Source organism: Triturus cristatus, chromosome 6 (assembly GCF_964204655.1).
Source record: "Triturus cristatus chromosome 6, aTriCri1.1, whole genome shotgun sequence".
Classification (NCBI taxonomy): Eukaryota; Metazoa; Chordata; class Amphibia; order Caudata; family Salamandridae; genus Triturus; species Triturus cristatus.
Window position 1 is genome coordinate 992,317,905 of NC_140589.1, and position 17,379 is coordinate 992,335,283.

Consider the following 17,379-nt stretch of genomic DNA (forward strand, 5'->3'; position numbering starts at 1 on the left):
AGGCTTCCCCTTTGTATCCCTTTTCTCCTCTGACTTACTGTGTGATCCTGGGCAGCGCTGTACTCCTCTTTCTGTGTACATTTTCTACCCAGTTCCGAGTCCTTGCCCAAGTCTCTGACTGTGTTCCTGGCATTGTCCCGGGCAGTCCCTGACAGAATTTGACAATTTTTAGTTCTCTTCCAGAGCTATCAAACAAAATAATCATCAGTATGAAAGCCAGACGGCAGTGATACACTTTCATTTGAGACTAGTTGCAGAAATTGTCTTAGGTTGCATGAATGATCTGCAACATTCTGGTCTTGATGGCTATGAAAACAACGAAAATATCGACTCCAATTTAAAAAGAAACCAGAGGTGTGAGAAAGATCTAGGTCAATCTAATCAGTTAGGTAAGGCCCCGATTATGTACAGTGACTAGGCTGGTGAGAAACATGATTTTAGAGAAAGAGAGTGTATTGCTTGAGATAGCAAAAACTGATCATGGAAGACTAATATATAGGAATTGCAATAACGGTACCATGCCGAATATTGATGACTGTAATTGGATAGCGACTACTATAAACTCAGAAAGCCAGATCCCTGAATCAATACCTTGGAAAAGGTCATGATAAAATGATATGTTGTATGTCTTGAAATATTGGTGTTAAGAAGAAACTGGCAGTTACTTGTTCAGAAATGTAAGGATATGGATATTACTATTGTAACGTTACAGGAAACTTGGGAGCCAAATGATGTTATGATGAATGATTTTATTACTTATAACGTCAATGCGGTGAAAGGGCATTATGGTAGGGCATCAGGTGGTTTTCAAACATTAATATCCACAAAAAGGGATATAAGGTCAAGGAGGATTTGTAATGAATTCAAATATTTTTTTGACATTCCTAATAACAATGGTTAGTCAGAAAATCCTTTTCAAGCCTACTGGAACTAATGATTTTATTGTTATAAATAAATAGTTCCCACCCAGTAAGCATCATGATAAGCAAGTCCAACAATTAACACTCCTCCTGGATAAGAGAAATATAACACATCTATAGTGTACAATATTGCTATTCAGGGATTTTAATGATAAAATCTATATCCCTGATCTGCATGATGAATTCCAAGCAGAAAGGGAGATGAGCTTACATATTATCACTCAGGCATTAATACATAAAATTAGGGAGGCAAATGGTGGAAATCTTAAATTAATTTTGTTACATAGTTAAATAATGGAAGATGCAAAGGGGATCAATGAAGTAAACGTATATATGACAATGGTAAAACTTCTCCTTGAGTGATTATGCATAGGGGAATTAGCTAGTAGTGATCATTGGACTCTCCTCCTAACATCTGACTGGGTGACTAGAGAAAGAGATACTTAGCATAACTCAGCTCATATCCAGTGTAAGAACAGACAAAGGATAATATGGTCAATGAAAATGAAGAATAAAGTAAAACAATTGGTACAGTATCTCCTGATTCTATGCTGTGGAAGCCCAGCTAAAATATAAAGATGGAATATGAAAAACTGATAAATGATATCCGCCAACTGCCAGCTAAGCCTAGAGATACTAATAAAAAGAGAAATTCCAAATTATGGTCTGAGGGTGAAAAAGGGAAAGCAAGGACAGCCTTGAATAAGAAAATAAGGGAGGCATGTTGAAACCTGAGGCCAGAAATAGTCTGATTAAGTTGTATAGGAGAGACTTCAGACAGGAAATAAGAAAGATTGATTGGAGTGAGTGAAAGTTATTCCAGTCCTCCGCAGTGGAAAAAAGTAAAACTCTTTTGGAAATTATTGGGTAAGGTGCTATGGGCTATAAAAAAAAACCTGAGACCCATTTAGCAGATGAAGAACAGTGGGTTAAGTATATTACAGACCTTTATGGTGTTAAGAATAAAAGTAACAATGAAAAAAAATTGCAGGAATACATGGTTGACGGGCAGGGCACCATTAATATAAGTAGGGATGAGAAGAAGTTAATTCCCTTAATGAAGGAGGTAACAGCTATAATAAAGAACTTAAAGGGTTCTCTTTCCCAAGGGCTGGATGGATTGTCAGCAGATATATTAAAACTGGAACCCGAAATTTGGGTACAAGTTCGAACACCAGATTTCTGACAGGGGAGTTTTTAACTTTCAATCTTTAAAAACTGTTCTCGATAAATACCTAATAATTATAGAATGATGACTCTACTGGACATTCCAAGTAATATCTATGTGAAGCATCTACTACAGGCCTTTGAAGCATGGGTAAAGAAAGAAGTAATTCTCCTAAAAGTCCAGATGAGTTTTAGAAGGAACCACTCAAATGATGATAGGTGCTTTGTGTTAAAATTGATAGTGGAAGACTGTGTCATCAAAAGAAGTGAATCCATCTATGTAGCGTGTTAGACCTGGCACCATTAGCGTGGGTCCACCCTGCATTTGTTTGCTTTTGCCTCCCGTGTTTTTTCTGTGTGTTGGAATCCGTTTTGCCTGTAATTATTTCCAGCAATACTATATGCAGGTGATCCTATCCTATTGGATCGTACGCCTCTAGGCCTCCAAAAGAAGTTGGATGCTTTCACAATTTACTGCCTAGATAATGACTCAAAAACTAACATTGCAAAAACTATAGCAACAGCATTCTCGAAAGCAAGGGAAAAGCAAACCAGTTAAAATGGTGGATCAGTTCCAATAAAATAGAAATTGTAAAGGAATATAACATTTGGGTTTTATTTTTAAAGATAATCTTAATTTGTAGGCTCATATGGCCTACCAGTAGCAGAAGGCGAAGTCGGTTACCGAATCTTCACAGAAGGTGAACTCTGCTCTAGAGCATAAGCCTGTTGATGTTTTAAGAGAAACATATACCCTAAAAAGAGGGAGTATATTGTTTCATGGCTCTGAAATCATGGTGGAAGCAGATATATTACACCTGCATTCAGTAGAAATGGCTATTTCTAAAAACTGGCTAGATCTTCAAAAGACTCAAGTAATAGTGGGCTTAAACTGGAATTCGACCTCATAAACATTTAACAAACATATTGGCTGAGAATATTAAAATATGGAGCAAAATGATGGTCATCATCTATGGGCTCATGCAGGCGATTACTCAAATGCCAGTTCCAACTGAGGGACACAACCCATTGGACTAAGAACCTATGTAATGTCTTGCAGGCCATGAATTTGTCTTCTGCTTTTACTCATAATGAACTCCAATTGAGTGCTAGTATGAGAAAAAGAAAAAACATGCTAAAAAAATCTCTCTGTGAAATCTGATATTAATGATTGCAGGAAAAGACCACAGCTTGACCACTCATTATACACAGATTACAAAGGCAAATTACAATAGTATCTAAAAGACATAAAAACAACAAATATAAGATAATGGATGTTGAAGATGAGAATAGGTCAAGTGCCCTCATTTATAAAGTGGAAATATAACACTTTGATTCCTAACAAGGATCATGCAGTGTACTTTAACGCTATATCATATACTAATCTTTTGTAGGGTTTTTAAATATGAAAGAAAAAAAATGTTACTACCAGTTTTTAGTGAGCGTCAGATACTCCATTCCCAAGATTTTTTATTTTAATACTGGCAAATACACTTTCCACTATTGCCTTCAAAGCTGTACACAATGTACAGAAGCGCAGCAGTAAATTGAAAATATTATGGAAAGATGAGTCAGGAAACAGAAAAAAATGTAAATATACAGATTTATTTATCGCATTTATAATTATACTTATCTGAAGAAACTATAACTGTTGCCATAAAGTAACTGTAGGCCACAAGTTATAGTTTCTTAACATAAGTATAACTATAGCATAAAAAATGTAGAAACTCACAGAAAAAACCAAAGGCTATAGGGGCATTATTGTTAGGAAATAGAACTTAAAAACCTAAGAAATTCTTATCCAAAGTGTAGTAGTAATGACACTGCGCTGCAATACCAATAGATGCGTATTTATTTAAGTAGAACCGGAGGATAATGGAAGGCAGGTCAGCACCCTTTCAGCCTGCAGTCTTCTGTGCTTGCACAGAACACTCCACGCATCAGTAAGGGCATATATTTTTTAATAGAACACATTACATGCATATACATGCACAAGCCCATAACATGTCCCCTCTGTTCCAAATAGCCATAATAACCAGTACTGGGCCCCCTACTCGAACCTTAACAAAGAATATATGTACACAAAATAAACCATTCCAACATAATACCGTCCATCACAACCAACAATCACAACACCCTCCCTTGAACACACAACTCATTCCAACCTAAAACAAAATAAACATACCCAAACAACTCACCACTCCTTCCTCTCCACAACATAATCCTTCAACCCACCAGGCGGCCTACTATCACTCTTGGTAGCGGAAGTCATGGGTTCTTTAATCGCACTGCCAGGTACTCCACTTTCCCAAACACAATTTACCCCCACTACAATACTGATGCCGCTGGACAACACCGTTAGATCGCACAGACTCATCATTATCTCCTAAGCCAATGACACCCAGCTCATCCTCTCGCAGTCAGAGGAACCCTCCCTTCACCACCAGAACCAACTTCCACAGATGTATGATGAACATCGCTGACTGGATGAAGGACAACTGTCTCAAGCTCAACATGGACAAGACAGAAGCCCTCATCTTCGGGAACAATGTTTTTCAGTGGAATGATGCATGGTGGCCTGCTGAACTTGGCCCATTCCTCGCCCCGACAGACCACTCTCACAACTTCAGCATCATCTTGGGCAGCAAGCTATCCATGAATAAACAGGTAAACTCAGTTTCATTCACCTGCTTTCACACCCCACACACGCACTGGAAGATCTTCTGGTGGCTCCCAGTCAACGCCAGAAGGACTGTCACACAGTCCCTCATCACCAGCAGACTGGACTATAGGCATGCACTCTACGTAGGAATCACCACGCAATCCTCCTGAAGAGAATACAGACATTATAAAACTCAACAGCAAGACTCATCCTTGACCTCCCCAGATGGACCCACATCACACCACACCTCAAGAAACTGCACTGACTCCTGATCCAGAAGAGATGTCAGTTCAAGATTTTTACCCATGTATCCAAAGCCCTGCACAACAAAGTACCAGCATACATCAAAAACTGAATGACCTTCCACCAACTGACCAGACACCTACGATCCACCTCCCTCTTTCCCGGATCTGCCGAGGCAACAGCGGATGGCACTCCTTTTAACACCGGGCAGCAGAAGCCTTTCCCTGTGCTTAGGGCCACTACATCGCCCCGGAAATTCAGGAAAGGATTCAAGACCTGACTGTTCGATTGAAAAGATCACCACAAAGCAGCTAGCAACTCCAGTACTTTGAGACCCTCAATGGTGATTTTATGCTCTTTAGAAATCCAAATTGATTGATTGATGAAGCATTGATCGTGGGGCTTGAGACCTCTAACCAGTCAAAATCTTTCCCAAGAAACACCTCAGAATCCTTCCACAAATTCTGTGAAGCTACGGCCACTTTCTTTATATTCCATGCCTTGCCACGGGGTACTCTGACTGCATTCTATAATACTTCCACCATCATCTCAGGATCAAAATATTGGCTCTCACCGTTAGGAATCTTACATGGCTTCTTTAAATGAACCCAGTCCCCTACCTTTACGTTCACCTGTTTAACACCATGCTTATCATCTTAGTGAAGCTTCTTTTTACCATGCACCTCCAATAACCTTCCTTGCACCAATTCAGGTGACTCTTTATGCTTGCTCCTCTCAACCATCCAGGGTTAGACTTCATCCCAGGGTTTCTTTCCCTCATCATCACAAAAGGTGAAAATCAAGTGAAATCACTAGTGGCTACCCGAGGCCCGCACTGCCATCCTCACCCGTACTTTCCAATCACTGTTGCATGAAATTGCATATTGAATTTCTCCCTTGATTACTCTGTTGAACCTCTCAACCATGCCCTTCCCAATGGGATTGTACAGTGATGTGGTTTTGTGGGTAACTCCTACTCTTGCAAACTATTCCTTGGATGTTTTGGATCAAAATTATTTCTGAAATAAAACCCCATCTAAAAACTTGCTTACTGATTCAGTGCCTGCCTTGTCTGTAAAACTAGCTGGTAAACAGGTCTATTAATACTAAAATTAGTTTTTGTGACTCTCCAACCGGTCCAACTAAATCAATCGCTACAGATTCCCAAAGCTGTTTGGGAATGCAACCTTCACTCAAGGGAGGCCTTTTTGTGTGTAAAGACTTGTCCTCAAAAGTGCATTTTTGGCATTCCATCCTTGGCCACCAAAATAGTTTCTTCACCTAGGATTTGGTTCTAACAACCCCAAAATGGTCCTCATGACATAACTCCAAAATTGTTCTTTGCACCCCCATGGGAGGAAAGATCCTGTCCCCTCAGAAAATCCACTTATCATCAACAGAAAGTTCTGATCTAATTTACTAAAAAGGTCCCACATCCTTATTGAGGCGCTCCTCTCTGGGCCAATCACTGCAGATGAATCCAGACAGTTCCTGCAACATGCTACCTTTCTTATACTCCACTGCCCATTCCTCTCTGTATACCACCATTGTGAATCAGCGCCACCTGGAAATCATCACACGCAACATCCCTACATCTTTCTAAGGGGGCAGGCATGCGAGAAAGACAGTCGACAAATACATTGTTCTCTCCTGGAACATATACAATTTTGTAAACATAATCCTGCATTCACATAGAAAGTCTCACCATTCTGGCCGATGCATTGACAGTCCCTTCCATTGTCATCAACTGAACTAAAGCCTTATGGTCACACTGGATGATCAATGGTTTCCCCTAATAAAAGCTTTAAGATTGTCCACAGCCCGTGTGCATGCTAAAGCTTCTTTCTCATATATGGGGTACTTTTCCTCAGCTGGATACAATGACTGGGAAGCAAAAGAGATAAATTCTCCACACCCTTCTTACCTTTTTCAGTTAAAACTGTGCCTAAGCCCTTATTGCTTGCATGTGTTGCAATGACATTGTCCAGTTCTGGGCCAAAACTGCTCTTCACCGATCACATGACCCAGGAATGTTACTGTACATTCAGAAGAATTTGCATTCGTAAAATTCTGCAGTCAACTAGCGTTGCTCAAACATTTCTAACACCCTCTGTAATTTGATATCATGACACATGCCAAAAACAAGGATGTCATTCTGAAAAAACACTACTCCCTGCTCTTTACTGAACAATTTGTACATGAGTCTCTGAAACACCGCTGCAGTGGATGCTAGACTGAATGGCATTCTGATGAACTGAAAGACAAGATAAAAGCTGTTAACTTCCTGGATGTCCTGTTGAGAAAGATCTGGCGGTATGCAGATGATATGTCAATGATTGGCAAGTACTTTGCCCCTTTCAGACTTACTACCATCTCAATAATCTTAGGTAAAAGAAAGCAATCCACCACAACATGTTCATTCAAATGACGGAGATCTACACACTGTCCCTGAAACCTTTGTTTTAGTCTTTGAATTTGCAAGGTTTTTAAAACTTTTTTCCGAATTGAAACATTTAAAATTTGAGAATGGGTGTGAGAGACTGTAATGGTCAATCACTGGCTGCACGAGTACCTATACACCTCTGAGTGACTTTATGAGTTGGCTTATGGGTCTATCTATGGATCTGTGAGTGGTCCTATGGTTTTGTGAGGAATATGTGACGTTACAACGCGATCATTTACATCGCGGTACGTTACATCGGAGTTATTACAATGCAAGTCATTACAACAATTTGTGCTAGAGGCGCTGGACTTAGGAATAGTATGATTTACCATTCCAACTCCAGCCTACGTAACAGTAGGGAAGGTGTTGGAATAGTAAATCATACTATTCCTTAGTGTATAGCTCCATCCAGCGCAAGTCATTGTAACTACTTACATTGTAATGACCGTGATGTAAATGTATTGCGGTAAACGACCGCGTTGTAAAGGTCGTTCGCCGTTTGTGAGTGGGTGTGACAGTGCATGAGCATGTGTGAGTGGGTGGTTGAGTACTGCTATGGGTCTGTGGACGGGTGTGTACATGCTGCTATGGGTCTGTGAGTATGTGTGTTTGAGCATTCATATAGTTTTCACACATTTGCAATGTTAGGATACTTAAAATTGCAGAACTATGCAGTCTGATCTTACAATGGCACATCATTAAAGAAACCACTCATCACAGTCATCTAAGTTAAGATTGTGCTCCAATAGATTAACAATGTAATCCATTCTATTAAAGTTTACAGATCATTTTCCAATGTCCAATAGTCGAAGAAACATATTTGCTTTCTATTTGTTAAACCAAAGAACTTAGGATCGTTTCCATTACACTAAAGCGGAGATTCACCTTGGGCATCCTATGCTAAACTGAGAACTGCTAAACCTCCTGAGGCGGAAGCCGGGAGACGATTGAATTTTTAAAACTGTAATTTCTGTGTCACTTTAAAATAACCTGTACTTTTAACTGCGCACTCACCCGGCAAGAACCCCCACAGCGGGCTTGAGACACGCCAAACAGCGACCCCTTCGCTGCACCGATTCAAGAACAAACCAAACATTTGGACGCCATTCACGGCGAGGAACTGAGGCCACGCCCACTCTCAGGCCACGCCCACCCGCCACAGTATAAAAGCGCGATCAACAGCGCTAAAAAAATCAGAACTGCTAAACCTCCTGAGGCGGAAGCCGGGAGACGATTGAATTTTTAAAACTGTAATTTCTGTGTCATTTTAAAATAACCTGTACTTTTAACTGCGCACTCACCCGGCAAGAACCCCCACAGCGGGCTTGAGACACGCCAAACAGCGACCCCTTCGCTGCACCGATTCAAGAACAAACCAAACATTTGGACGCCATTCACGGCGAGGAACTGAGGCCACGCCCACTCTCAGGCCACGCCCACCCGCCACAGTATAAAAGCGCGATCAACAGCGCTAAAAAAATCAGAACTGCTAAACCTCCTGAGGCGGAAGCCGGGAGACGATTGAATTTTTAAAACTGTAATTTCTGTGTCACTTTAAAATAACCTGTACTTTTAACTGCGCACTCACCCGGCAAGAACCCCCACAGCGGGCTTGAGACACGCCAAACAGCGACCCCTTCGCTGCACCGATTCAAGAACAAACCAAACATTTGGACGCCATTCACGGCGAGGAACTGAGGCCACGCCCACTCTCAGGCCACGCCCATCCGGCCCCTTTCCACCCATAAAGATGTGTAATCACCGGACGCGCAGCGGACGGGCGCAGCGGGCGCGCCGTCAGCGCGCCGAAGGCGCGCCAAAGGCAAGCCCGTCTGGGCCCGTCCGGGCCCAGCCGGCCTTAGGCCCAGTCACTCTGGCCGTGGCAGCCCCCAACAACTTGACCTACACCCGAGATGACTTGCTAGCCTTGAACACCAACAAACATCCCTCCTGCTCGCGCATCCTAACCGGAGACACACAATTCTCCGGCTGTGACCGCTGTAACTCCGTCAACCAGACCGTGGCATCAAAGGGTTTACTCTTAGGTCTACTTAACTGCAGGTCGCTTGTGAAACACGCACAAGAAGTAAACCTCCTAATTACCAACAATAGCCTAGACGTTCTGTTCTTAACAGAAACCTGGCTTACCCCCAGTAGTGGCCCAGACATTGTTTTAGCACTCCCCCCCGGGTACGTTATGTGCTCACAGAACAGACCAGAGGGTCGAGGAGGTGGACTTGCAATAATCCTCAAAGACACTTTTACCTGTCGAACGTCTGATGGCAACATCAAGGGCTATGAAAGCTGCCACTATACCATTACAATCTCCCCTGTCACCTCGATATCAGGAACACTGATATATCGCCCACCAGGCAATTTAGGGGATTTTCCGATCAAAATTGCTGACCAGACCTCCGTCAAATGCACGTCTACAATTAACTACCTATTATTAGGAGACCTCAATGTACATTTCCTGGACCCAGACGACAAACTGGCCAATGAACTACTCCAGGATCTTACCTCAATGGGCCTAGATCTTAAAAACCCACAGGCCACCCACGAAAAAGGGCAACTGCTCGACCCCATTCTTTCCAACATCCCCAACCTTAGATCCCTTGACCATATCCCCCTTCCCTGGACGGACCACTTTTTGGTTCCCCTACTATGGGACATTATTACTGTGCCCCCGCCACTCCCAAAAATTAGAACGTACTCCAGACAATGGCAAAAATTGGAACCAGACGCCTGGGCAGCCAAACTCCGAGAAAACGTTCCTCATCCCCCCAATAACACCTTAGAAGGGGATAAAAAATTCAGTACCTGGATCACTCAATCGCTTGACGCCATCCTGCCCAAAACCCACTCTCTTAGACACATCAAGAGAGTCAACCCCTCACCCTGGTATACCCCGGAACTCAATCTGCTACGTAAGGCGTGCAAAAGACATGAGCGTAACTGGAGGAAGGAAAAAACCGAGGAACGGAAAGAGGCATTCCGCGCCGCGGTAAAATCCTATAAAAAAGAGCTCCGTAGCATCAAAGCTAGTTTCTACGAGGACAGAATTAAAAACGCGGCCTGTTCAGCACATGAAACCTACTCAGTTCTAAAAGAACTACTCCACGCCCCTGACCCCCCACTCAAACCCCTCGACCCCAAAGCAGCGGAAACCAAATGCCAAAAATTAGCCATTTTCTTCGATGAGAAGATTCAAAACATTCTCCTAACCATTCCCCCCCCCCGAACAGGACCCCACACAGCCGGATCCTACCATCACTACCGCCAACCCTCCACTGCCACCAGCCCTCCAACCCTCCCTGGACACCTTCGGGCCCGTAACAACGGAAGAAGTAGGAGCTATGCTGGCAGCAATTAAAAGTGGTTCTCCCCTTGATCCTGCCCCCCTCCGCTTCCTAAAAAAAGTGTCAAATACCATCATCCCCCCCCTCACGGCCCTGATCAACTCCTCCTTCTCAGAGGGCATTGTCCCCCCCAGCTGGAAAGCGGCAGCAGTCAAAGGTCTGCTGAAAAAACCCTCTTTAGACCCACAGGACTTCGCCAACTACAGGCCCATATCCCTTCTCCCTGGAAACAGCAAGATCGCTGAGAAGCTGGTAAATAAACAACTATCGCTTTACCTAGAAAGCAACAACCTCTTAGCGGCCTCCCAGACAGGGTTTCGTCCAGGTCAGGGCACCGACATCGCCCTCCTGACAGCAGTGGAGAAGGCCAGAAGCATTCTGGATACGGGAGGATCAGTGGCAGTGATCCTCCTAGACCTCAGTGCGGCCTTCGACACTGTAGACCATCCCACCCTAATCCACCGACTGGGAGAGATCGGACTAAAGGGTCTGGCCCTGAAATGGCTAGAATCCTTTTTGACTGGACGCTCCTTCCAGGTGCGGGAAAACGACAGCTGCTCATCCATCATCCCCCTCCAGTGTGGAGTGCCACAGGGCTCATCCTTGAGCCCTACACTTTTCAACGTGTACATGGCCCCACTGGAGAAGAGGGTCAGCTCGTACGGCGTGTCAGTCATCAACTACGCCGACGACACTCAGCTGGTAGTTACCCTTTCCCACCCTCACCACGCCCCATCCGACCTCCACAGCTGCCTTTCTGAAGTCCACCGATGGATGAATCTCTCCTCATTAAAATTGAACGGGTCCAAGACTGAGATCCTCCTGATGGGCCACAATGGGCCCTCCCTACCACCTCACCTTTGGCCCAGGTGCCTTGGGGATCCTCCCGCACCTAAGGAAGAAGTCAAGAGCCTGGGTGTGTGGATTGAGAAGGACATGAGTTTCAGAACCCAGGCAAAGAGAACTGCAGGAACATGCTTTGAACTACTTAGAGCCTGCAGGAAGATCTTTCCCCTGCTCCCAGAGACCGCAAGGAGGCTCCTCATCCAGGGTCTAATCCTGGCAAGATTAGACTACTGTAACGCTATATACTTGGGAGCTCCTGAAGCCACCTTGAATTCACTGCAGAAAGTCCAAAATGCCGCAGCCCGCCTACTTACGGGCACACCTGGAAGATCCTCCGCCAGGCCAGCCCTCAACTCTCTCCACTGGCTCCCAGTCAGAGAAAGGGTCTTGTTCAAAGCCCTCTGTCTGGCCCACAAAACACTCAACAACAACGGTCCCCCTCTTCTGAGAGAACTTTTAATTCCATACAAAGCAGAGAGGGATCTCCGGTCCAATTCTGAAAATCTCATTGTAGTCCCTAGAGTGAGAAAAGCTAAGACCGGTGGCCGTCGCTTCTCGGTTCACACGGCGAAGAGATGGAACCAGCTACCCCGAAAACTTAGGACTGAACCGAACTATCTCCAGTTCAGAAAGACCTTAAAGACCTTCCTTTTCCCGCAAATATAATCCCATTAGTTGGCCAAAACCCCTGGAGAAGCAGATCAGCGCTGGGATGCTCTTCGGAGTTACTACGCGCTTTACAAAACCATTAAATTAAATTAAATTAAATTATGTTTGTTTTTGTAAGTGCTTTACGTTCATATTTCATTAATTTGAAATAAGTAATAGTGTTATAATGAAACATTATTGTTTTTGAAGAAGAGTACACTTTTGGAATAAGATGTGTACTGAAGTGGAGTAATTTCTACTAGTACATTAATGAATACTTTCTATTTGTGAAATCCTTACTTTTTATGTACATTTTGGGTGAGTAATGGACCCCTTGTTTACGTATTTCTTTGTGTCTCTCCTTGCCATTTGTTTCAATGGGTAAATAACTATGTTTAAAAAAAAGTTTTGCAGGATTTTTTTGTCCCAAATTTGTTGCAACGTTACACGGGGCAGTGCTGATGGTCACTGTGAATTTGCAAATATCGTGAGTGGGGATATAAAGCCTTTCTTAAGACATATTCTACTTTTAAGGGGTTCCTCAAACACCCCTATAGCCCTCTCATGTGGTCAGGGCACATGCAACCTCACCCCGTATGCAGCTTTCAACCACTTAGTTTCAGCCCCAGGGACTGTTGTGATGAGGTAAAATGGCAACCGCAAATCTTGCTCAGATTGCGGCCAGCCAATCACGGCATTCCTGTTGGAGCGCGCATTAACAATTAATCACAAAATTGGCGCAAATTAGCCACAATCTCAGGTATCCTTATTTCTTTCCCATAAACTTCTCAACAGTAACTAAACTGACTTACACCAGATAGCTGAAAGCATGACTTGCTAACCAAAATCTCCCTTCGTGCCAAATTTGAGGTAATTCCATCTAGCGGTTCGGGCTGCAGGCTTATCTAAAGGCTCTATGGGAATTAACAAAGGAAACACGCTATTTTTGACCTCTCCATTTACTCAGACCCAACTTGATGGATCTCCCCAAAACCTTCCATGTAGTACAAGATTCACTGGGGTACACCTTTTTGGGAATGTTTTGTGAAGATACATCAAATGGCGCCACAGATCTAGGCATGTCAAAAAAATTATTTTCTAATGGAAACATGGTTCTAACTATAGCTAATGGTTCCCAGCCGACACTGGTTCAGGCAGGGAAACCTATGTATGCGCTCATTTAGCAGGAGTATTTTTTAATTTCCAGCCAAGCAGGAGCAAACATGAAGTCCGTTCTTGTGGGCAGAAGCCTTAAAAATGCTCTCTTTCACTGGGAGCTGACTTTTGATCTGTTTCCCTGCCCACACTGAAGCAAGCAGAAAAACAGATCAAAATATTGCTTCCACCTGGAAGGTGGTAGCGATGCTAGCTTCCACTGTATGCAGGGAAATGGCCGGAGCCACGGGGGCCTTGGGGCTTCCTTGTGATCCCCAACTAGAGTATGATGGGTGCCAGAGTGGCCACCAGGGCAACCACCTTTTAGAGATGTGGGGCCCAGTGATGGTGCCCCCAGACCTGATAACGACTCTGGGATGGGGGGGCCACGTGACCCCACTCCCCTTAAAAATTACATAGCCCTGGGGATGGTGTTCCTAAGGCCTAAAGAGGCCTAGGGTGGGGGGCCACATGGCCCACTCCACTTTTCTAGATATATGTGCGACCCAGGGAAATGGGGTCCCCAGGCCATAAGAATAGGATTCCCCTTTATTTAAATAAGTGGCCCCAGTGGATGGGATCTGCAGTCCGATAGCAGCTCAGGAAGGGATTACCTGCAGACCCTCTCCTCTTTATTTTCATAAATGATCCCATGGGATGGTATACCCAGGGCCTAACAAGGCTCAGGAGTAAGGTTTCAGAGCCCCCACCTCTTTATTTAAATAAGTGGGACCGGGGGATGGTGTCCCTGGGGCTGATAAAAGGTCGGGGAGAGGAGCCAAACGGCCTCCCTCTCCTTTATTTTCTTAGAAATGGCCTTGGGGATGGGGTCTCCAGGGCCTAACAAGGCTCGGGAATGGGGCACCTCCCCTTTATTTAACTATGTGGGCCCAGGTAAAGGGGTCTCTGGGGTCAATAACTGTTCCGAGAGGCGGGCCACATGGCCCCCTCTCCTTTATTTTTGGCACAAAAAGCAGTCAGCCCTAACTTAGAGGCAATCTGTAAGGTATTTATACAGCACACAAACAGCAATAAAATGAAAATACCCCAATTTAAAAACAAATAGAGTAGATTGTAATAATGTATTTGACACCAAACAGCAAAAATCCAATCAGTGGAATCGGAGTTATGAATTTTTTAAGTTTGTAGTAAAAACTATCACCTAAAAGATCGAAGAATAACAACGCAGAAATCTAGTTGAGCGAGACCGGGTCAAAGTTGAAAAATACGGCTGACCGCATTGGAATGCAGGTCGGATAAAAGAAGTGGATTGGTCCCGGTCAGCACTTACCTTCCTAATTTGAAATCTTTTCAAGAAAAATGTTCTGAGGAGTTAAAGTTCAGCGGGGCAAGGCAGCAGATGGTGTCTGAGGCGGGAGTGTTGTTGATGAGGAGCCACTGGATGAGGTCGCGATAAAGGATCAGACTTAGTCGCTTTTTTGAAAGTTGAAAATCTCCAGCGGGGCGAGAAAGAAGGCTGTAGCAAAATACTTTATTACCTTATCACCTTTATCACTACAACCAAGGGCCCAGAACTGGTGGTACATCACTTGGGAGTTCAAGACTCACTAAGGATGTCGGTTCAAGATTGTGGGAGCCTTTTATGTCCCTGTGGCTCTGAACATGAGGTCAGCAGACTAGTGATGGAGCGGGTAAAATGTTTCTTTTTTATATACCCAATCCATTTTATATGTTTATATTAAAATGATTAAGGATTAATTATAATAATTAATAGTTTGATGTGAAAGAACTAAACCAACCTTATTAACAAAAAGAATACACGTGGGAATGCATTTGCATGGCTAAAATAATAGGTGAACTAAGTTTGTATGCATATTAAAATGATAAATGTTGCTTGAGTAATGTTTTTGTGATTTGGGCTTAAATAAACCAGCATTAACGGCTTTGGATGTTGCATATGGCTAGATAAATGCATACACATAAGGGTATTAGCAAGGGAATAACACTGTTTTAATCATTTCCATGTATTAATTACGATTTTGTGTTTCTTTGCTTAAGTTGACTATTCTGGCCTACCAAAAGATGGCCGCCGACTGAAACCTAACTATAGTACATTACTTCACCATTTGAACAATGGAGAAAGGCGCCTGCACTGACTTCGTTCGTGTCGCCTGTGTGACCTGTCAGACCATGCCCATGAAGACTACCCTGGGCGAGGTGCCAATGCCCCTGAACGTGAAGAAATTGTTGCAATTGAGAATATGAACTGTCGATCCCGACCTGTTTCCAACGAACTAATACATTTGGGACCACGGATTATTCTTTCCCATACATATGCTTTGAGACTTTTCCCGCATGGGAAAATTTGAAAATGTTTCATGATGCGCTGAGATGCATTTAAATTTAGCCAATCACATTTCTGTGAAATGAGAAAATGTAACTTTGATATGTAAATTTTAGTATAAATATTAGTAAACTAGAGAGGGCTAGAACAGAAGCTGCTTACGGAGAACCGATGATCAAAGATCCTTATGCTGATGAGAGGACGGTGACTTTATATGATAAACAAGAACTCTGACGAAATTAATGAGGACCAGTTCTGACTTAGAAAACGACAATTAGCCAGAATAGGTAAATATGACAAAAGATGATATTGCATTATTAAGATTTAACCTGCATTTAAATTAGATAAAAGAAAATCATTATTTGAATTAATGTGTCGGGTGATTATTTCATTGAAATGTTTATTGATCAGTTTGAGAGTTAAAGTATCATTGAACTAAATAACAACTAAATGATTCGATCGACCTATTAATGGAGGAATTGATAGGGTGATTCAGGAGAAGTGGTTTTCCTCTATCAAAGAAAGCAGTGTGGTTCGGAACTGATGTCCCTTTGTAGGCACGGATAGATTGAGAGAATGAATGTTGGTGTTATGGGCCCCACCAGCATATGATGTGTGTATGTGCGTGTGACTGAGAAATCATTCTGTCCGTGGAAGTAGGGGGAAACTGAGTACCACAAACTGCACCAGTATTTCTGGTAGCTAGAGATGGTTTTTATTGTTTTGGTTTAATGATTTTGGCATGTATATAGCTTATCGATTATTGATTGGTATTGATATATGTACTAACACTATATGTTGAAGTCGTATTGAGTTTTATGTTGTCTGGACGGCTTCTGGGATGTAGGAAGTCGGGAATTGGTAACAGTTCCGTAGCAGAGCAGAGGTAAGTACTGCTCTCGGGAAAGATGGGATTGTGGTTGCCCGTAGGTACACGGGAGAAACGTGTGACAATTGAAGTTGCACAACGCATTGTCTGGGTTCGATTCGGTAGCATCGCCGAGTGTTACCATTAGTGATATTTTCTGTGTGAGAGAAGTGTGAATGATAGCAAAGGGTTACCTGTGAAATTTTGGTCTTAAGTACCAGGAAACCAATTGGCATACCGATAACGCTTATCACTGAAAAGGTAGCAGGTGTTCTCTAAGCTTGTTAGAAGGACAAAGTAGAGGTAAGCGCTGCTTTGTTAACGTGTCAAAATTCTGTAGTAGGACAGACTGTTCGCTGTTCTCGGAAAAGACAGGATTCTGCGCGAATGTACTACATTTTCTTGTGTGAAAGTGCGTGAACGAATTAGCATTCAGGTTAATTATGAAACTCTGGGTTTATTTCTCAGGAGCATTGGGTCTCCAACTATGTGTCTTAAATACTAGAGAAACGGTTAGCTGATGCTTGTTAGAGGGGTGAAGTAGAGAGATGTGCTATTTTGCCAATGGACGTAACGATTCTGTAGTAGGGCAGATGTAAGCGCTGCTCTCGGGGAAACAGGATTCTCGTGGGAAAGGTCTTTTGCTATTCTGTGGTTAGCGGAGCAGACAATGGAGATGTTTATATGTTGTAACTAACAGTATTGTAAAATTGAAACAAAGTCTACCGAGTAGTTTTGTAAAGGAGGGGTAGACTGAAGAAAG